The sequence below is a fragment of the Planococcus citri genome, chromosome 1 (assembly GCF_950023065.1).
Source record: "Planococcus citri chromosome 1, ihPlaCitr1.1, whole genome shotgun sequence".
Taxonomy (NCBI): domain Eukaryota; kingdom Metazoa; phylum Arthropoda; class Insecta; order Hemiptera; family Pseudococcidae; genus Planococcus; species Planococcus citri.
In genome coordinates, this window is record NC_088677.1 from 67,281,343 (window position 1) to 67,302,717 (window position 21,375).

A 21,375-nucleotide genomic window follows, 5' to 3' on the forward strand; every position below is an offset into this window, starting at 1 on the left:
GAAAGTGCTGAGCTTCATTTGAACTTTTGGGTTTTTTTGAGAACTGGAAGGTAAAAAAAACACCAGGGAACCCGAAAGGGTTGAAAGTTTCCAAAAATCGATTTGTAAATTCGGAAATGTGGCAGAAACCAAATTTCAGTTTCATTTTTTTTTTCGTGAAAAGCAAGGCTTTACATTTTCAAAAATTTGTCAAAAATTCAAAAATGAAATTAACATTTTGAAATTTTGTTTATTATCAACTTTCAATTTTTTAGAGTTCAAAAATTGTGATCTGATCTTAATGCTGCTTTCGCAATTTTCCAGAGAGGCCCTCCCCCCCCTCCTATGTAAAAAATACTGTCACAGTTGAATTCTACGACGCGACACAAAAAATATTTTTTTGATGCGTCGCTGTGAAAATTGAGAATTTTTGGAGTTTACTTTTTTTTGGCCTTGTTTTCTGGGCCTTCGAATTTAAAAAAATCAAATTAGGTCCATTTTTCAAAAAAAAAATTTCAAATTGACATGAAAGGCGGAAATTTGGTTTGTGACCTATTTTCGAGACGATCTGGAGCCTCCAAAAGATTTTAAGATTCTTTAGTTTTTAAAAAAATGCTACTTAATTTTTTGAATTTTTGTTTATCATAATCTGACGTAGGGTGTACCTATAATAATCTAGTAATTATAAACACAAAAAAAAAAATCAATTTTTTGAAGTTCAAAAATTGGTATCTCGTCTTAAATTCTGGCATTCGCAATTTTTTTTAGAGGGGTACCCCCCCATTTAAAAAATACCTTCACAATTGAATTCTACGATATAAAAAATATTTTTTTGATGCGTCATATTGAAAATTTTAGAAGTTATATTTTTTAACCTGGTTTTCTGAGCCTTCAAATTTTAAAAAAAATCAAAATTTTATCAAACTGACCTGGAAGGCTGAAATTTGATTTGTGACTTATTTTCGAGGTGATCAGGAGCCTCCAACAGATTTTAGAATGCTTTAGTCTTTGAATAGATGCCATAATGTACTGTGGAAATGAAATTTTAGCACCTAAAAATCTGGATTTATCATGTCTTTGACTCCTTCGAACGATTTTGGGACATTTTTTCAACATTTTAAAACTAAAATTCTCGCATTTTCAATTTTTTCAAAAAAACATCGTCGGGAAATATTTTGAAATTATGTGCTCGAATCAATCAAAAGGTCACAAAAACGGCGAATCAGAGTGCGTAGTTGCTGACATATTCATTTTTCACCCTATGGGTAAAACGAACAAATGTAATGGTGGGAGAAGACGTGATGCGATCTAACTTCTACATAGAATCCTCAGAGTCTACGCATCTTCAACTGCCTTCCTACTTGACCGTACTTTGCTTAGTACGCGAATCTGGTAATAAAAATACACGTTAATCCCGAATATGTAAGTACGAAGAGTATCGCACTTGATACACACGAGACATGTACACATAAAGGGTTATACACAGCTCGACAATCGTTTATAAATACTTTTATTCGGTGTTTCTGGGAATTATTCCCGACGTAGCGTATTTAAAAAACAGTAATGACACGGGTCAGAAGAGTTTATTGGAGTTGAGAGCGATATTTTTAATTTAGACATTTATCACGAGTTTCAAAGTTCTCAAGTTTTTTCGCCGAATAAACAACTCGCCGATTATTACACGACGCCGACGCCTAATTCGCCTCGCGTACCGAGACTATCTCATCGCTTAACGTGGTGTACTACATTTAAGTGACAATAATAACGAAGTGAGAAGACCCATGAACGACGTTATACGTATAAATGTCCTAATACCTACTGCTGTACACATATATTACACATTTATACAAAAACGCCTCATCGCAATACATACGCACATCTTTTGGGTCCTCGTGCATTCTACGAGCTATTTTTACATGTGCGTAAATATATATAAGAATCATTTACACTGGAGACATTAATGGCGAGGTGAATAAACGTTTCTTCTCTATCCGGATCCCAATTTAATTGCGTATTTTTTTTATTTTATTTTTTATTTTTCTAAATACCTACTATACACCATCGTCTACATCTTGTACGTGTTTATTATCGTACTCGAACAGCGTAATAAGTTCTAAAATAAAATATGCATGGTACTTAGACGTTTCTTATTGCTTTCTTGTATAAGCTTCGTGACGTCATTGAAATTTGGAAAAATTTCCCGACTGATTTGAGAATTTATCTATGAAATTTTTTCTATCTATATTTTTCTGCTTATAAGATTTCCCTCAAAGAGCAGTTTTTTCAGGCTCGAAAGAAAAGAGGTGATCACCAATACAATCAAAACCATGGGAATTTCAAAAATCCGTATAGTAGCCCCAGCTTAATGCACCAGAAATGAGAGAATCTGCGCTCCTCCCCCTTTTCTCGGTTCTTTTTCATTTCAATTTCAACATCCAACAGCACTGCAGATACTGCTGCGTGCTGCATAAAAACTATCGGCAATTACAAGACGTACGATTATTGATAGAAGAAGATGAAGACACTTCGAATAAACCGAAGAGAAGGCTGCATTCGATTTTCTAAAGAGAGTTATTAGACTAGTTTATTAGATTAGTCATGATCGAGGCTCGCGATACACCAGGAACATTAAAGAGCTATAATTCGGCATATTGAATCGGTATCGCTCGAATTCATCTTGTTTATTGATAAAAGGGGTAAATTTGCGAACGGTCCCGGTCGTTTGGTTAGGTTTTTATCTGATATCGTGCACTGAGTATACGCTTCTCTGTTACGTTATTTATAAAGTTATTAGTTGCGGGTAATGATCGACGTGTAGCAGACATTCCTCGATGTCTATAAGCTATTAAGAAGGCGGATTCGTGAGAATGCACGAGATACGACTACGAGTGCGATTGTCTGTGCCGGACTGCCGGTGTACTTGGAGTGTTATGACAAGAGGAGGTACTCGATGTGTCCGAGGAAATGATTTTTGAAAAGTGTCGGGAGCGGATGGAGAGTTCGATTTGATGTTTGTGATTTGGTTCTACGAGTAATGAAAGAATGGTTGTTTGAGTAGATTAGGTGAGATTGGTCGGTTAAGGAGGCCATGGTATTGATAATGCCTTATTTTCGTTATTTGGAGTTTATCTACCTAATACTAATCTCGATAAAACAATCAGAAACAGCCAAACAATGTTCAAATTGGGATTAAAAATTGCTGAGAATGATTTTTACAAGCGCAAAAATACCATGAAAATTGATGAAATGTCGTCAATTATTTTAGTTTAACATGTAATGGCCGTATTTCATTTTATGTATAATTTTTGGGGAATTTGTGAATGCTATATTCGAGGAATTTTCCATGAAAAACCCAAGAATTCGATTAAATTTAGGTAGGCAGCTGAAATTTGATTTAAAAACATCCCATTTCCAATCTCCAAATCAATTTATGGTATAATTTCGAGTCACTTACCACTCCTTTCCTTGAAACGCGTAAAAACTTTTTTTTTATTTTTCAAGGAGGACTTCATAAATTTTTTTGAATTTTGATCAAAATTGGGGGCTCTTGCGTCCGTTAGAAGGGAAGTATCCCAACTAGCATATGAATCGGACGGAAGAGGAGGACTCCAAAATGCACCATCAGCAAAAATTTTAGCGATTGAAATTCATTTTTAGAGAATTTTTGAGAATTTAAAGCTTCATTTCTCATTTTAAAAAATCAAAATTAGATCAAATTGACATAAAAGGCTGGAATTTGGTTTGGTTTGTACGCCATTTTCAAACTCCATAATCCATTGGTGATGGTTTCGAACCGTTCTGAAACCTCCGGCGGATTTTCGGATTCTTCAGTTTCTGAAAAAAAAAAAAAAATTTAGTTAAGTATGTTTTAAGCAGCCCTATAGAGTTTTTCGTACATTTTCTCAATTTTGACAACATTTTTTCCATTCATTGTCATTTTTTACAATTTTTTTTGTTTTTTGTATCCATTGAACGTTTTTAGCACGGTTTTTTCAGTCAATATTTTGTCAAATTTTACTGAAATTTCATTAGGAGGGGGTACATGGGGGTGATTTTTGGAGATTTTGATGTTTTTTTTTGAAAGTTTTCACATCTTTTCAACATGTTTCACTTTTTCGTGCCTTTTTGAGAAATTTTTTTTTGAATTTTTGTCATTTTTTGATGATTTACAGTGTTAAAGGTGTTATTCATCGTGTTGAAAAAAAAAGGTTTCAACAATTTTTTCATGCAATTAGGCCACTGAATTTTGTTAAATTTTGTTAAAATTTCATCATTTTTTGGTAATTGAATGTTCTGTTATTTTAATGCTTTCCCGAGTATTTTTAGCTCTTTTTAAACGTATTCAACACTTTCTGGTATTTTTATCAACATTTCACCAAAAATTCATTGCAGGAAATTCAAAAATTTCCTTAAAATTTAAATACTTGTATTAAATTGAATGAAATTCAATTCCTAAAATTGTTCATTATCGGGGACAAAACCAAAGGGGACTGGGAGCAGCGCCCCCCTGAACATTTAGAAAACTGGCAAATTTGTCTTTTTCGGTGAAAATAGGCAAAATTGACATTTTATCTGATTTTGGATAGCAAATAAAAACATGAAAACCAACTCGATAAATTGACCCAACACATCATTAAAAGTTGATGAAAATTTCCAACTGTTTAAAACTGTTTGAAAACGCCAACTAACGATCTTAGTGAAATTTTTCTCAAAATTTTGAAAAATTTACTTCAAAATACAGCAAATTTGATAGTTTTTACAACTGAGGTGGAATGAAAAATTGGCAATATAAGGTAAATTTGCAAATTATACGATTTTAAAACGCATTACTTGCGCGAAATTATTCAAAAAAAAAAAAAAAAATGAAAAATTTACTTAAAAGTTGGCAATTTTATGATGCAGGAAAAATTGTGAAAAATTGTACAAACGTTTTGAAGGAAGTTTAAAAAAATTGATTGAATTCGAAAAGAAACGTCAAATGTTGAAGCAGGAAAATTTATTAGGAATTTTAAAGTTTTAAAAATTCTAATGGTGGAAAAATTGACTTTTCATTTTTAAAAATACTACGTAATCTTGTTTCAAATTGAAATTTCCAAAAAAAAATGCCATTTGGATTCAAAAAATATTCAACTTACATAAAAATATCGCTTTCTTACTTCTCGAAACACGAATTTTCAGAAGCTTTTGTCCTCGCTTCACTCGGACCTGTTTAATTTTTAATTTCAAAATCAAAATTAAAAAAAAAAAACATCATTCAAATTCTAAAATTTTGAAGCCAAAAATTAGTAGACTGAACCCTTCTATAGAAAACTCAGAAAATACAGATTTTTTTACCTCTCGAATTAGGAATTTTCTAAAGCTTTTGAGCTCGCTTCGTTCAAGCCTGCGATTACAATTTCCAAAACAAAAACAATAATTCAAATTCTAAAATTCTGAAGCTAAAAAAATATAGATTGAGCTTCTCACATAAGAAATGCCCTTTTTAATCGTTTTTTTCCCTCAGAGTATGAATTTTGAAAACGCTTCTGCCCTCGCTTTGCTTAAGCCAATTCATTTGTTTTTTCTAAAATTGAAAATATTTTACCTTATCTTTAAGGCTCATGAACCAAAAAAAACAACCTGTAAAATTTTAGTGTGTGAAGTTGGAAATTTTGGTAACCACAGTGAGCATTTATTATACAGAGATTTTGTCGTCCCCCCCCCCCCCCAATTGAGAAAGCACTTCGGTTTATCCCTGCAGATAATCCATGTGAACATAGAAATTCTAAAAAATGAAGTAAGTAGGCAATTGAAATTCAGAGCATTTTTTTCAAACTGAGAAAAAAACAAAATTTTTTCAAAAAAGACTGAAAACTTATTTTTTTTTAAAACGAATATTTTTAAACAACTAAAAAAATGTTATAGTGTTACAAAATTATAGCTTTCTTGCAAACTGAGAAAAAACGAAACAAAATTGAACATTTTTAAAAAAGACTGAAAAATTATTTTATAAAAAAATTGAATATTATTCAAACAACTGAAAAAATATTTCCATGTACCTAATTGTATAAATTGGTAACCTAATGCTTGTTCAGACCTCACATAGAAACATTCATTCACATTTAGAGAGAATTTTCAGGCAATCATTTATGTAACTCAGCGTGGCAAAAATAAATCCAACCAATCAAACCCTTATCCTGTAGGTAGCAAAAATGAACCACTCGAATCCCCAATTTCCCCTCATAAACTATAGACGCTTCAAAGTAGGTACATAGTAAAAAAAAAACTCCGAAAAAGGTCACCTTTGTACACTTTCTCGACATGTGCAGCAAAAATCGACCACTCTTCTCACCCGTACGATAAATTCAACTCATTCTTTAGCTCTTTTCCCATCACGATGAATTGTACGTAGGTACCTACGTTTAGTTGAAAAAAAAAAATAAGAGAAATCTCGCACACGAGCCCCCTTCGTCGTTCAATTTAGCGCAATATTTCTCCATCTCGACGATACTCTTAACTCTTTACAACGTGCAGAAAAAAGGAGGAGTAAAAATCCTTCTAAACACATCGACACGTTCTGCAGTCGTAGGTTTTATTTATTTAGATGTCGAAATGGATTTACGCACATTTGACGGCGGCGTTAACCCTGGCGACATACTACTTACATTATAAAACAAGTTGGCGAATATTTTTTTTCATTTTCGTGACCAAATACATCCACTCTGCAGTTTACGTACTACTCGTACCTCGGCTCGTTACTCGTTCGCCATGATAGACTACCGAAAGATATAAAAAGGCGAGTAATTTACGCCAAAAACGCACCGTTCGCCATCGCCTTAGGCCATATCCGAAATAAATGTGTAATTTCGAGTAACTACCGTATACTGTGAGTTTTTACCGGCAGTAGGTATTTGGTATTATTAGACTTTTTGTTACAAGCACAAGCGCCTCGCCCGCGCCCTTCACTTCTTTACCATCCGGACGAAAAAATTTTTTATGTACCTTTTTACACAAGTTAGGCAGAGGGGTAGAGGTAAGGGTAAGGTATATCGCATAATACAAGGCGATTCGTAATAATAGGAACTCGCTCGTAATAAGTTTGAAAACGTTTTGAAACTATACCAAACCTATAATGAGCTCGTTATTGGTGCTTATTTGTAAGGTACATTTCGCCCAGCAGACCTACAGGGTGTTCCGTAATAAAAACCGTCGACTTGAGGTTTAATTCTTCGATGGAAAAAAGACACATCTGTATCTGTATACCAATTATCGATACTCGGTGTAATTTACCCCCCACTCCATTTTATCTTTTTTTCTGTGCACCAATTTGCCGAATCAAAAACAACGTTGCATTATTCGCGTATTTTTATAGCACGATATACTACGACTATATATACGACAAACATTGGCAATAAAATTGATACGATCGTATAAAAATTTATGAAGTACTAGAAAACAAATATGAACGAAATGTATCAACTATATAAATAAATAGCTTTATATTGCGCGTTTCGGCAATGTACAATTTTTATTTTATATTCCTCGTTCTCGTCCTATACAGCCTATCCTACGTTTATACAGTACACATTCGCACAAAAGACAAAAATGCTACATTAAGGAAATCATTTTCCGTACCCCGGGTTTCCCTTCATCTTGGGCTGCTTTTCTCATTCGACGAAAAGTTTAATTTTTTAAACCATTAGAACGATGCTATACGCTAGTTCTTACTAAACTTTTCCTTTATTCAATACTAAAATTTCGTCCACTTTGATTGTTGTTATTGAGCTGACAATTTTAGTACGAGAAGTATTAATCGTCTTCAATGAATTGGGGGGTATATATTTTTCTTTATTGTTGCAGCTATTGTGCGTTTTGCTTTTTGTTTTAGCTGACTCGACGAAAAACTTGGAAATCTGTTTTTCTATACATACAATATAAGACTCGTACCTCATGCGAACAAAATACGCATGCAGGCATTTAGCCAGCCTCGAAAAAAGCCTTTGCATGGTATGGAGGGGGAGGGGACGATATTCCTTAGGGAGGGTTTGGTTTGGTGTACCGTGGAAAAGAATATGGTACGAGAATAAACCTTCGAACGAGATTAGATACTAAATAAATTTAATTAACTTTGAACGTTGTTATCGCGATTTGTTTTAAATTGCGGTTTATACGATACATATGTAGTTACTTATGTACCCTATCCTACCATTTTATTTTTATTCTTACTTATTTCGACTGCTTGGAAAGCTCTGTTGGGAAGGGAAGCTGCTTGAAGTTTGGGCTTGTGATTTGGAGCGATAAATTGTGCGGTTTGATACGACGAAATGCACTGAAAGGGGGGAGGAGGAGGATTTTTTGTAGGATTTGGATGTGTAAGTTCGAGATAAGAAGGGAGAGGGAAATTTGAAATATTTTTTGTTTAATATACTGCCCTCCAATCATATCTAAGTTTTGATATTACATATTTATTTAAAAATATGAGCTTTGAGAAATACTCGTTTAAAATGAATTTTTAGATTTATGAAGAGATATATTTTTTCAGATATTACTAATTTAAATTTAAATTTAAATGAGAGGATAAGAAGGGAGAGGATGATCAGTTGGTGATTGAAAATTATTTGATTTCTTTCATTTTTTTGGTTTAAAAACTACACAAACTTGAAAAAATGATTTTGTAAATTGATGATTATGATCGAAAAAATTTTATCTGTTTAAGAAATCGGGACTTTTGGCCGTATTTTTTGTGCAGCTCTTCCGCCTTGATGAAAAAAAAGCACGTTTTCAAATGTCCAAAGTTCGTTTGAATAAGCCCTACTGTATAAATTAGGGAGATTCTAAAATTTAGTACTTACTCGTATATTGTCGATAATCCCAGAGAAAAAGTATCTACTTCGTTGGTGGTAAAATTCTATATTACGAGTATATTCAACCGATTCTGTTTCGTTGCAACGAATTTTCAAAATTGGGACAAAATTCGATCTGGTTCTAATCGGGGCAAGATTGTCTGATTAAGTGTCATGTTGATAATGTGAATAAAAAATCAAATTCACAAAGGATAAATAATTCTCGCCGGTATTTTGAATTTTTGGACAATTTTTTGCAATAGTTGATTTTTTTTAAAATTTAAGTTGAACACAACTTTTGAAAAAAAAAATGAAGGAACTAACCAGATTGCGCGTTTTTTGATCAATATTTTCCTCTTGGGATTTAAACGCAACTGCTGATTCAAAATTTTTAACTAATAAATCAGTTTGGTTTCAAATTTGGCCAAATATGCAAATTAGGCAATATTCTGACATTTGAACGGAACAGCCACTTTTGCAAAAAGCACGGTGTGGATCTTCCCCCCCCCCCAAATTGACCATCTTCGGTAATCGATGTTTTTTTTTTGAAAAATATATTCCGTAAAAATGATGGAAGTTAATCCTGAAAATTAGTGTCAACTTCTCCGAGCTGAATCTTACCATTTTTGGCCATTCTGGAGCCTCCAGCGCGAATTTCGATTTCTCCAGAAAGCACGAAAATCAACTTGGGCAGCTAAAAATCAAGCTACGCCTTATTCTCGAGATGGTTACGTTATTATCCAATATCCACATTTGAGGTGGTTTCTTGGCAAATACTGAATGATTTTTTTTTTGTGAGCATATTTACATCGGTAAAAAAAAATCCAAAAATTTTCTGTTCCAAGGGAAATTTTTGAAATTTGCAAACTTGGCTGCATCTTGTCTGGAAACATTTCTCCCGATCCAAATCTCACCATTTTGAGCCATTCTGGAGCCTCCTGCACGATTATCAATTTCTCCAGAAGGCGATACTTAAAATTAATTTGAGCGGCTAAAAATCGAATTGAGGCTAATTTTTGGCTTGTTTGGCAAGTTTATCTACCTTTGAAACGATTTCCAGGCGAAGACCTTGAGTGTTTTTTTTTAAACAGCATACATAATTTATATGAGAAAAAAAAACAACCAAAAAAATGAAAAACTTGGAAAACACTTTTGAGCCTTCCACCTGAAAATTGGTTCAAATTTAGATAATCTCGTTAAATAACAGAGCCAAAAATAAGTCACAATTCGATTTTTAGTTACTCAAATTAATTTCCACCCCTTCCAAAGAAATTCAAAAATTCTAGAGTAATCGAAAATCTCGCTGGAGGCTGCAGAATGACCCTTAATGGTAAAATTCGAGGGGGGGAGGTGCATCGCCTTTATATAGACCCAAAAATGACGTGCAGGAAAAAATAAATTAAATCTTTTGTCCTAAACAGACCTAATATACCATCTCTCACACGCATTTAAAACAACCCTTAGGTTGACTAAAGACAATCCCAAGGGAAGACCTAGCTATCTAGTAGCTTCGCGAATGTCTGGCGAATTACCGCCTCGCCATTCGCTTTTCGGTGAAATAAAAAAAACGTAAGCACTTTTTAAGCACTGGTAAATCCCATATATTTCAGGAATAAAACAAGACAATATATGGGTTAAAACAAAGGAACAAAAAGGCAAAAAATAAGGAACAAAAAGCAAACAAAAATAGTTAACAATGAATGGGATTATCCCAGCGCTACCCTACCAGTCCTATACCCCTCGGTACCGGGCACGAAAGCATCCGAGAGACAGGAGCACCCTCACTCCATACCTACCCAAAAGGTGTAGGTACAAGGTCGGATTCCCTATTCCGTAGCTAGCGGATAGGTAACCCTATGAGCTATGTACTTCGCACTTGAATTTTGCAATCAAACACATGTAGATAGAAATCAAATTTTCAGACGTCCTAATCAATTTCAACATCTCAGGAAATAATTTTGAAAAAATGAGGAAGACTGCAGATGGTTTGAAATTTTTGACATTTTTTCATGGAAAGAAGATCATTATTTATTAGGAAACTAATTTTCATCAATATTATTGAGAAGATTCTCTTTTTCAAAACTCTACATATTGACTTTTCGTTTTTAAAAACACATACCTACTGCAGTTGGGAAGAAAAGTACCTTATTTTTAGCGGGGAAAAATCAGTATTAAATTCTCAAAAATTCGCTAAAATTCGAAAAAAAACGCAAACTGAAATTACGGAAAAAATTCTTTGTATAATTTTGGTCCTTCGACTTGAAATCAAGTTGTGCCGGGAAGCTTTCCAAGATTTATTCGATAATTTCCCATTTTTACGTCAGAATTCTTCTGAATGATTACTTTTTCAAGACCCCCCCCTCCCCCCTCAACCCCGATATACCAGGCTATTTTGATTCCCTCGTGCAGAAATACCCAAAAGTTGGAAAAATATATGTACATATTTTTCAAAATGGAATACCTAGACACCACCTAAATCAAAGTCGATAAAATTATTTTGAGCATTTTTCATTTCTGTTTCATAATTCTACTAAATACCTAATCCACTTTTTAAGAAAAAAACAAAAAAATAAATTATGAAAACAATCAAAAAATTGAAAACTTAAGGGTGTAAATTTCTTTCATCGTCATCATCATCAATCATTTTATTACATTTAAAAATTTTTTATGTATGGTCAGAACTTTTTCTTCATGACTCCATTTCAAGAGCTAAAAGACCCTCCCCTCTCAATATTACTCGCCTTGTGTAAAAAAATCAAAAATATTGTTAATGGCCAAGGGAGATTTTTCTTTGATAAAGTCATTTAGGAGATTTCTGACCAGAAATGAAAAATCTCATTAAAAAAAACCTTTATCAGACTTCAGTTTGTATTTTTTTTTTGATTTTTTCAATTTTGGAGGGCTCCATACAGGAGATTCAACGTTCCTTGGGGGAATGGGGGATCAACTAAAGTTTTTTTGTTTTTTTTAAAGGATGTTATTTTGAAAAATTTTACAATAAATGTGAAATTAAAATGATCAACTTTGATTTATTTACCTTATTTTTATTTTTTTTTTCAACTTTAGAAGGCATCTTGTAACGTTGTAAGGGGACCAATATAAGATCGACGAGATTTTTTTCTCAAAAATTAGGAATTATTCATCAATCATCAATAATATTTTTTTTCTCCTTTTATTTGGGGTGGGAGGAGGGGCGGGGTTCCCTGCAAAAGTACAGATTTTTTTGTACTTGAGTGAAAATTAAAAAAAGGAAATTATTTTTTTCTCACAAAATTTAGCAACTTCAGAGTTTGAGAATGAACAATAGATTCTTCAAAATAGATCAAATCACGAGCCTTTTTTTAGTTCATTAAAAATTTACAGATTTTCAGTCAAAAGCCAACAAAAATTCAAATAATTTTCCCTACAAATCAAAAATACGCCAAATTCACTTCAAAAACCATACAACCACGTATTAAAATTCCACCCCCCTTCATCTCCTTTTCGTAATCCTTTAAATCTACAAAATCCCTCGCTAAATAATAATTACAAATTCACTTCACTTTCTTTACCTAACTCTTTATCTTTACCAAATGAAGCAGAGCAGCACAACAAACACCCAGTGTACCCGCTCTTTGTGTAGTACCGATGATCGAATCGACGAAGAAAAAACTGTAAAGTGAGCCCGTGGGTAAAATTTGACAAAGCGAAGCGAAGCCCCCTCCCCTTTTTAAAAGAGAAAGACGATTTGAAATTAATTCGCTTGTAAATTAAGTTGGCTCTCGGAGCGTTCATTAAACGTAATCGTTGGTTTATCTGTATTAGAGGGAAAAATCAAGGAAGAAAGCCTTCGGCCTTTATAAGTTAACGTAATTTTTTGAAATTAAGGAAAACACGACTGTTTACTTTTACTCGGAAAATGCCTACGGTGAATTGATTTTTTTTCTTTCTACTTTTCTCTCGTTTTTAGGGGTTTTGTGTCTATAAGCCTATGTACAATTTGGTATACCTAACTATACTCGAATATTTTCTGCAGTTGGAGTAGGTATAGGTATCGTAGGTAATACAGACATGATTTCGCTTTATTGATTACCCTGTATTTGAAATAAAATATTTCTCCAAAGCCTATAGTTTTGATATCGGCGTACGTATTCTTTTGACAGGCTCGCGTGATACCTTGACAGACTCATATCCGACACATAAACACTGAAATTAGTGTTTTATAGAGGACGACGAAGAGACGACGAAACGAGCCAAGGCGCTTATAATACTTACATATCGAATATACCTTACTGCTATATAATACCAAAACTTTCATGTGAGCGGCCGAAAACAACCGACTAAAACAAAAAAAAAATAATACTACATAGAAACTCTTTAACTGGCCAAGTTTTTAAATTATTCACCAAATACGCCGAATAAACGCCCGAATAGTAAGTACTAACACTTGGTGCGATTAATATTTAAAGACGTAATTATCTTTTCAATTTACTCGGGGAAGGCCGCTCGCTCGTTCACTTTAGGTTAGGCTACGAATAGCTAAAGGTACCTATATAGATTGTACATTACATAGCCTGAAATTACCTACCTACTTGAAAACACAACTAACCCTATTCTCGCACACCACCTCTCTCTTTGCACCCTCCACCCTCGTATACCTTTCGAACATAAATCACGTAATAGCAAAAGTGATAAATAGTTTTTACATTTGTGTCCTTGACCATGAAAAGAAAAAACCGTATTTTATGACCAATGGAACGTCTCTTCTTCGAAATGCCGCCCGGTTCGGAAATTCGTTCACAGAAGTAGAAAAAAATCCGCACATGTACACCAACATCATTTCGCATAAATACGCTGCAGAGTAAACTCGATTATAATCAGTTCATTGTATGGTAATCCATAAATGGAAGTATCTATTTTTTTCTTTCTTTCTCTCTCTCTCTCCCTCCCTTCGTCCAAAAACGTTCCCGAATCTCGAATCGTTCGGTTTGTATATATCTTACGCTTGTCAACGTCTTCTCGATTGAGAAAAAGAAAAAAAAAACAAAAAAAAACAGGATTACAAAATGTAAAGAGTCAAAATGCGTTTCCATTATCGTGTTCTGCACAAATACATACAACACACAGAAACAAAAACCACTAAAACATACACGAAGTAAAGGAGTAAAAAAAAATCTCCCAAACCAGTTAATATACCTAGTGAATTGTAATTCGACATTAATATATGGTAGACTGGTGTACTCTGTACAACCGGTTGTTTTTCTATAGTTTTTTCTCTCTTATTCTTTACCTCAGCTTCATATATAGCAGATTCTCTTTCGTCGGAATTGTTTATCGAGGTTCCATTTTTTGTTACTTTTAAAGAGTTACCAAAAAGAAGAAAAAAAGGACCGTGCACTTGATATTGCGACGACGACGAAGCATCACGAGTAACAATCGGAAATTATTATCTCATCGAGTAGACTCACCTAGTCACCTTGACAATGGACACCGAGCATCTTTAACCTGACTAGAGGTTAATTTAAAAGGTAGTTTTTTTCAATTAAACCTCCATTTTACGTTGTTTTAATCCGCGTTTGATGAAAATGTCGTGAGCGTTGGTGTTACATTTCAATGATCTGATGTCTCGATCTCGATCAATGATTTAGTCAGGTCACGAGTGAATTCGTGTAGGGCAGATATGGATTTTTGATATACTTTTGTAGGTATACTTACTTTAGAGGTGCTTGATTTATGAATTCTGAAAACGATCAATGAACTGCATCATGACTCACGAGTTACGTTTCGAGAGCAGATGATGATGGAGAAAATGAGTGTTTACAAATGTAGGTACATATCTGAAAAAACAACTCTGTGCGAACTGATTTTTTTGGATCGGTGCCATTTTCTTTTTCTTTTCTATATTATTGAAGAACTCATAAGGTTGTCAGCTGTGAGAATTTCAGCTTCCTGATTGCAAAATTTGGCATCCTGCGAATGTTTTGTAGTTCCTAAAATGGGCAAAGGACGTCTTTCCTTTGGAAAAAGATACAGAAAATAATAGAAAATTCGAATGAAATTTTGTAGATCCTTCTATCAATTTTCCTAACATTCTAAGACTGACTTTTTATATCAGTGAAAGGGTATTTTTAAAGTCTCATTTTGACGGTAATGTGGAGGGGGGGAGTCATTTAAGGGGGTTTGAAAGATCGAATCGTATCTTGAAAATCGTTGAGATTTAACATTTTGTAATTTGGATTCGATTTTTCATAGTTTGGAAGTCGTGCAAGCTGCAAAATTTGATTTGTTTGTTCATAATTTGGAGCCTGGAGGCCACGTGAATTCCAAAAAATGATTGAAAATTTTGTTGAATGGATTAAATTTTCAATACTTATTTCAAAAAAAGTAAAAAAAAAGACACAAATTCGATGGAGATGTTATAAAAATGGTATTTACAAAAAAAATCGAAATTAATGTGTTAATCAACAGAACTCTGAAAAATAAATACTAAGTACTTTCATAAAAAATTGTAAGTAAACATTCTTATTATTTTGGTTGAGCTACATTAAAATTTTAGTAATTTGATCTAAAAAGGATAAATAAAATGGTAAGCATTCATTTTTTTTGCTTGGCACCAAAAATGTGGAAAAATCATTTATTTTTAGTTCAAATCGCGAAGTTCCCTTTTTTTTTGTTTGTTTAAAAACAAAACTACTAAAATTGTCAAAATTTATTCAACTTATTCTCCCTCTCCACTAACTTTTACACTGCAACCTAAAATTACTGATTTAGTTACAAAATGAATGGCATATTACGTAAAGAAATGTCTACATTTCTAAACAATTTATGTTTCTAAACTTACTGAAAAAAAAAAAAAAATAAATAAGTAAAAAAAGTATTCACAAATTGTTCTTTTTCCAAATTGTACATATTTTTTCGTCCTTATAGTGATATTTTTTTTGATAACTCAAACAAACTGAAAATAGGTACAAATTTTCAATTCCCCCCCCCCATCGATATCAACCATTTACAAATTGAATAAAAATCTACTTAAATTACCCACTCCAACTTTAAAACTATATACCAACAGTATACTGTAGGTGTAGGACTGTAGGTATATTATATTTAAAAAAAAACAAAAAAAAAATAATTTAGTTAACTTTTACCTTTATTTTGATATATTTCTATACCATACAATTTTAAAATATGACCAAAAAATGAAATACACAAAAAAAATATAAAAATACACAAAAAAACAGTACAAAAATACGTACAAGAAAAATGCAAAAAAACACAAAAATTAACACTCACCAGCAGCTCTGGCTCGGTATCCACAACTGACCCTCAGCCACCGGCGGATTATATGTATTGAATTAAAAATTTTCTTCAACTAAAATACATACATACACGTGTGTGGAAAATGGTGGTAGAATTGGTCATTGAAAATGACTGGTGAGTTACGAGGTACCTCCTCAGTTCTCATTCAAATGAACTTTTCTCAACACATCCTCCAGGTCATTCTGAAATACCTACGAGAAAAAAATAAGTTAATATTCAAATATTACCAACAAAAGAAAAAAAAACAATTTGAACACTCACCCTCATTGCCCAATAATGGACTTTATAAAAATGGCGTGTTACTAAGGTAAGGGGCATACTGCGTGCCATCCGATCCTCTCCTCCTCATGGCTCTGAGGGAAGCTGAAGAAGGCGAACACAGGAGGCCTCACCTGATTCCCCCAGGGTCCCAGTATTCATAGGTAACTCTCCTCTTTGCTCCAAACAGGACAAACTGAAACAAAAAAAAAGAAATTAAAAAAAAATCAAGGAAAACTGAGGGAAAAAACAAATTATTCTTACTCCAGTTCGGCCAACGCGATCCCTTTGAAGAACACGCTCTGTCTGTGAGGGACCAGCTACAGGCTCAATTTCATTTTCTGGCTGTGCATTCGATGGACCAGCCACTGGCTCAACGATTACAGGCTCTTCCTCCATTGGCTCATTTGAAGGCCCCGCCAACTCAGGAACCACAATATCATCTGAAGAGGACACCTGAGGATCTGGTGTCCCAAAATACTCTTCCGTTTCATTCAATTCTGAAAAAAAAATCCTTTTTTTTAAAAACATTTAAAGCAATTTTTTGTGAATACAATAGGTAGGTAAAATTTTTAAAAATCTATGAAAAAAAATTACAATTCAATTCCCCCCCCAAAACGAAATTCAATTTTTTTCTCAAATCAAAATTAAATTCCCCCCCCCAAAAAAACGAAATTACACGTTTCTTTCTCTAAAATAAAATTCAATTTCTTTCTCTCAAAAATCACAAAAACGAAAATGAAAATGAATTTTTTCCCCTCAAAAACGAAAATTTAATCTGTTTTCTTCCAAAAACAAAATTCATATTTTTTTCAAAAAGGAAATTCAATTAAAAATCCTTTAAATTGTACAGGTTCATTTTTTTGCAAAAGAAATCCTTTTTCTAAAAAGCATTGAAAACAAAATTTTTTGGATACAATAAGTAGGTAAAAGGGAAAAAAACTCGATGGAAAAAAAGTTACCAATTCAATCACCCTCGCCTTCCCCCCTCAAAAAACAAAATTCAATTTTTCTCTCAAATCAAAATTAAATCCCCCCTCCCCACCAAAAAAAGCAGAATTGCACTTTTTTTCTCAAAAATGAAATTCATTTTTTTCCCTCAAAAACGAAAATGAAAATCAATTATTTCCCTCAAAACGAAAATTCAATCTTTTTTCTTCCAAAAACAAAATTCATTTTTTTTCTTCCAAAAACAAAATTCATTTTTTTTCTTCCAAAAACAAAATTCATTTTTTTTCTTCCAAAAACAAAATTCATTTTTTTTTCCAAAAACAAAATTCATTTTTTTTCTTCCAAAAACAAAATTCATTTTTTTTCTTCCAAAAACAAAATCCATTTTTTTTCAAAAAGAAAATTCAATTAAAAATTGTTTTTAAATTGTGCAGGCTCATTTTTTTGGCAAAAAAAAATCCTTTTTCTAAAAAGCATTGAAAACAACATTTTTTGGATACAATAGGTAAAAGAAAAAAAAATACCAATTCAATTCACCCCTCCCTCCTCCCAAAAAATTCAATTCAATTTTTCTCTCAAATCAAAATTCAATCTCCCCCCCCCCCCCCAAAAAAAAACGAAATTACACTTTTCTTTCTCTAAAATGAAATTCAATTTTTTTTCTCAAAAACGAAAATGAAAATCAATTATTTCCCTCAAAAACGAAAATTCAATCTTTTTTCTTCCAAAAACAAAATTCATTTTTTTTCAAAAAGGAAATTCAATTAAAAATTGTTTTTAAATTGTGCAGGCTCATTTTTTTTTGCAAAAGAAATCCTTTTTCTAAAAAGCATTAAAAACAACATTTTTTGGATACAACAGGTAAAAGAAAAAAAAAATCGTTGAAAAAAAATACCAATTCAATTCACCCCTCCCCCTCCCAAAAAATTCAATTCAATTTTTTTCTCAAATCAAAATTCAATCCCCCCCCCCAAAAAAAACGAAATTACACTTTTCTTTCTCTAAAATGAAATTCAATTTTTTTTCCTCAAAAACGAAAATGAAAATCAATTTTTTCCCTCTCAAAAACGAAAATTCGATCTTTTTTCTTCCAAAAACAAAATTCATATTTTTTTCAAAAAGGAAATTCTATTTTTTTTATTACAAAAAAAAACTTCAAATGCAGGTTTATTTTTTTTGCAGAAGAAACTCATTTTTTTAAGCTCTTAAAATTGAATCAAATCTGCCATAGACTAAATATCCGAAAAAAGTGGCATAATTTCACTAAAAAAAATGACACAAATTTCGTAAATTTTTTCCTAAATCAAGTTTATCATAATATTATTTGAAAAACTCAAAAATTACATAAAAATAACACAGACAAAAAAATGATGAGAAAATTTCAATTTGTACTATCAAAATTCTGTGTACTTACGATTTAGTAAATCTTCCACTTCCGCATCCACTAAATCTGTTGGTAAATTATTCGTCTCAAGAAGATTTTGCATATTGAAAGCTTCTAAAAAAAACCACGAGAGATGAAAAATAGCGGGCACTTCAAAATTACGAGAAATTCAAAAAAATTGCCAAAGAAAAAATTCACAACAAAAATGTTATTTTGAATTAACGAGAAAAAACACACGAAATTTACTCCTCAGAACTTACAGCGACGATCTTTTGAATACAAGTGAGAGACTGAAAAAATCACACACCTCTTATACTGGACACGTTTTCTCGAATTGTTTATACAGAAAAATCTTGCACTCATATAAAATAAAATAATAAAAAAAAAAAAATATGAGCGCATACATTGTTACAGTCGTCTCCATACCGCTAGACCAGTCTCGGATAAATAAAATCCGCTGGACCATGGTAATGGTATACTCACACAACAAATATTGAAAAAAAAGTGAAAAAGTCACGAACCTTCAACCAATGCTTGTAGGTAGACTCAACTAAAAATCAATCGCACCTAAGACTTCTCAATCAACGTTTTTCTCTTTCCTGGATGGTGCAAATTTTCGAGTTGAGTGATTCAGCAAAACAAGGTGTCTTCATTCTGTACATCGATACCAAACTTTCTCGGAAGCTGAAAATGAATTTTTTTAAAAAATGTCCGAAACAGCAACCTATTCCCCTTGTACAAAATGCCTTAAAATTATTGAAAATATTGTAAAAATTACTTAAATTTTTGTGAAGTTGTTTTCAAGTTTTCAAAACATGTCAGAAATACCTATCTTTAATTTTTTTTTTTTAAATTTGTAAGTACCTACCTAATGTTGTCGTTTAATGACTGTTTCAGAGAATGCATTGCACTTACTCGTAGATACTTCAAAAGGACACTCCTGGTCCTGTAGATTTGAACATTCTCAAAAGTGATCAATTTTATGTTACCTGCGGTCAAGATATACCTACTTTGTATTCAGTCTTCAAGTTGGTAAGCTTTTGAATAATTACCTACTGCACCGATATGTGCTCATTTTGCCCACATTTCGATTTTCAGGTGTCAAATTTTTTTTCAAAATGCCCATAACACTTATAATTAGTGTCCATGTACTTTCTGCTTTTCATCAGAATTTTTCCACCGAACCTCGTTAAAATCGGTCAGTCTCAGATTCGATGATTTCTTCGTCAGATAAAATGGCAATCGTGACAAAAGATTTCTATTTAATTGGAAATCCGTTTATTTGAATAATTCCAAACAAGGAACCAATCCTATTATTCGACAACTTTGTATAAAATCAGTAGGACACCTTGTATTAAAACTTATCGCATCCTAGTAGATGGAACAGTCTCATTAACGATTTAAGTAGCCTATAGTCAATTAAGATGCAAAAATTTGTTCAGATTGGCCACCGAGTATCGAATTCCCAAGTCATAGGGCCTACTACTGGCTTTATTTTCGTAGGTACTTTTTACAGTAATTTGAGAAAGGAGATTCTCGCAAGTGGAAAAAAAATTAATAAACGAAAATCTCGCGATAACCGGTAAATTTTACGTATACCTATACCTTATAAGGATGAGTTGACACAGTCGACGGTAATTACCGATTATCAGCAGCCGATATATAGGCGATAACGAGGAATGCCTTCTTCAACTATTGGTGATCTTGGCTATTTTATAATTTGCTCGTTATAACTTCTGTGCGTACCTACAATTTAACCAGGCGACTGTAAAGAGATAGATCGAGAAGAGGGGGAGGAAAAAAAAACCAGAGTCCGGAGTTGAGAATTTACACAAATTCCGTATCTATCGTCGATCTTAATGGTTTTGAAATTACTTTCAAGTTCGTTGACTGTTTTCACCATAAGCCGCTTATGCTTTACGAGTTGTTTTTATGTTCCAATTTAGAAGTTTCGACTACCTATAAAATGTGGAAACATCTACACTGCAGTCGAATATTTAACCCGATCGCAGTTCGCGTTCGTTCGGTTCACGAATACCGTCGAATATTTTTAAAATAATTGAATCTCGTAAGTAGATAAATACCTACACTACACGTATGTATAGAAGAAGAGGAAAGAGGAGCCAAAAAAAAATGGCGCGCGGACTCATTAGAAGTTTTGTCATTGTATGGCTATGGCAATCGCAGCCGGGCGCAAATTGTCGCATTTTTCTGACTAGTTTCACAAGCTGGCTAACGTGAATTTTTTATTAACACGGTATCAACGTAATGTAAACAATGAACGTTTGTTAGGCCGCAGAATGTGAAGTCGAAGGGGTAAAAAAAAATAGACAAAAAATACTCGGCTTTTTCATAATAAATGAATTTTTCAAACGTCCTGTAATCCTACCTACCTACCTGCCTAAGTCTCGATATGATATTTTGGTAAGTTGAAAGGGAAAAAAATGACCTATGGATATTATTTGTACTTTTTTGTACGTAGTGGTAAAGTCGGCTCGAATATAACGTATGTTTTATTCAATAAAATGAAACTAAATTTAAAAGCTTTTTCGTGACTGTAATTAAGGTGTGTGTAACCGTTTAAATTGGACGAAATTCAATTTCAAAATACTAAGTGTTAGCAAAGGCTATACTTAATTCTCAAAATTGACCGTGCTTTTCTTTTTTTTTTTCTTCTTCGGCCTT

The 21,375-nt window shown here is 32.9% G+C and overlaps 1 protein-coding gene across 1 annotated transcript in view; it reads left to right on the top strand.

Moving 5' to 3' along the window:
- The first annotated feature begins 19,587 nt into the window (after nt 1-19,587).
- The window catches only part of LOC135833475 (uncharacterized), a 147,825-nt gene continuing 146,037 nt past the window's right edge, over nt 19,588-21,375 (top strand). The window contains exon 1 of the mRNA XM_065347320.1: nt 19,588-19,722. The gene's annotated coding sequence lies outside the window, so the exon portion shown is untranslated. The remainder of the gene's footprint in view (nt 19,723-21,375) is intronic.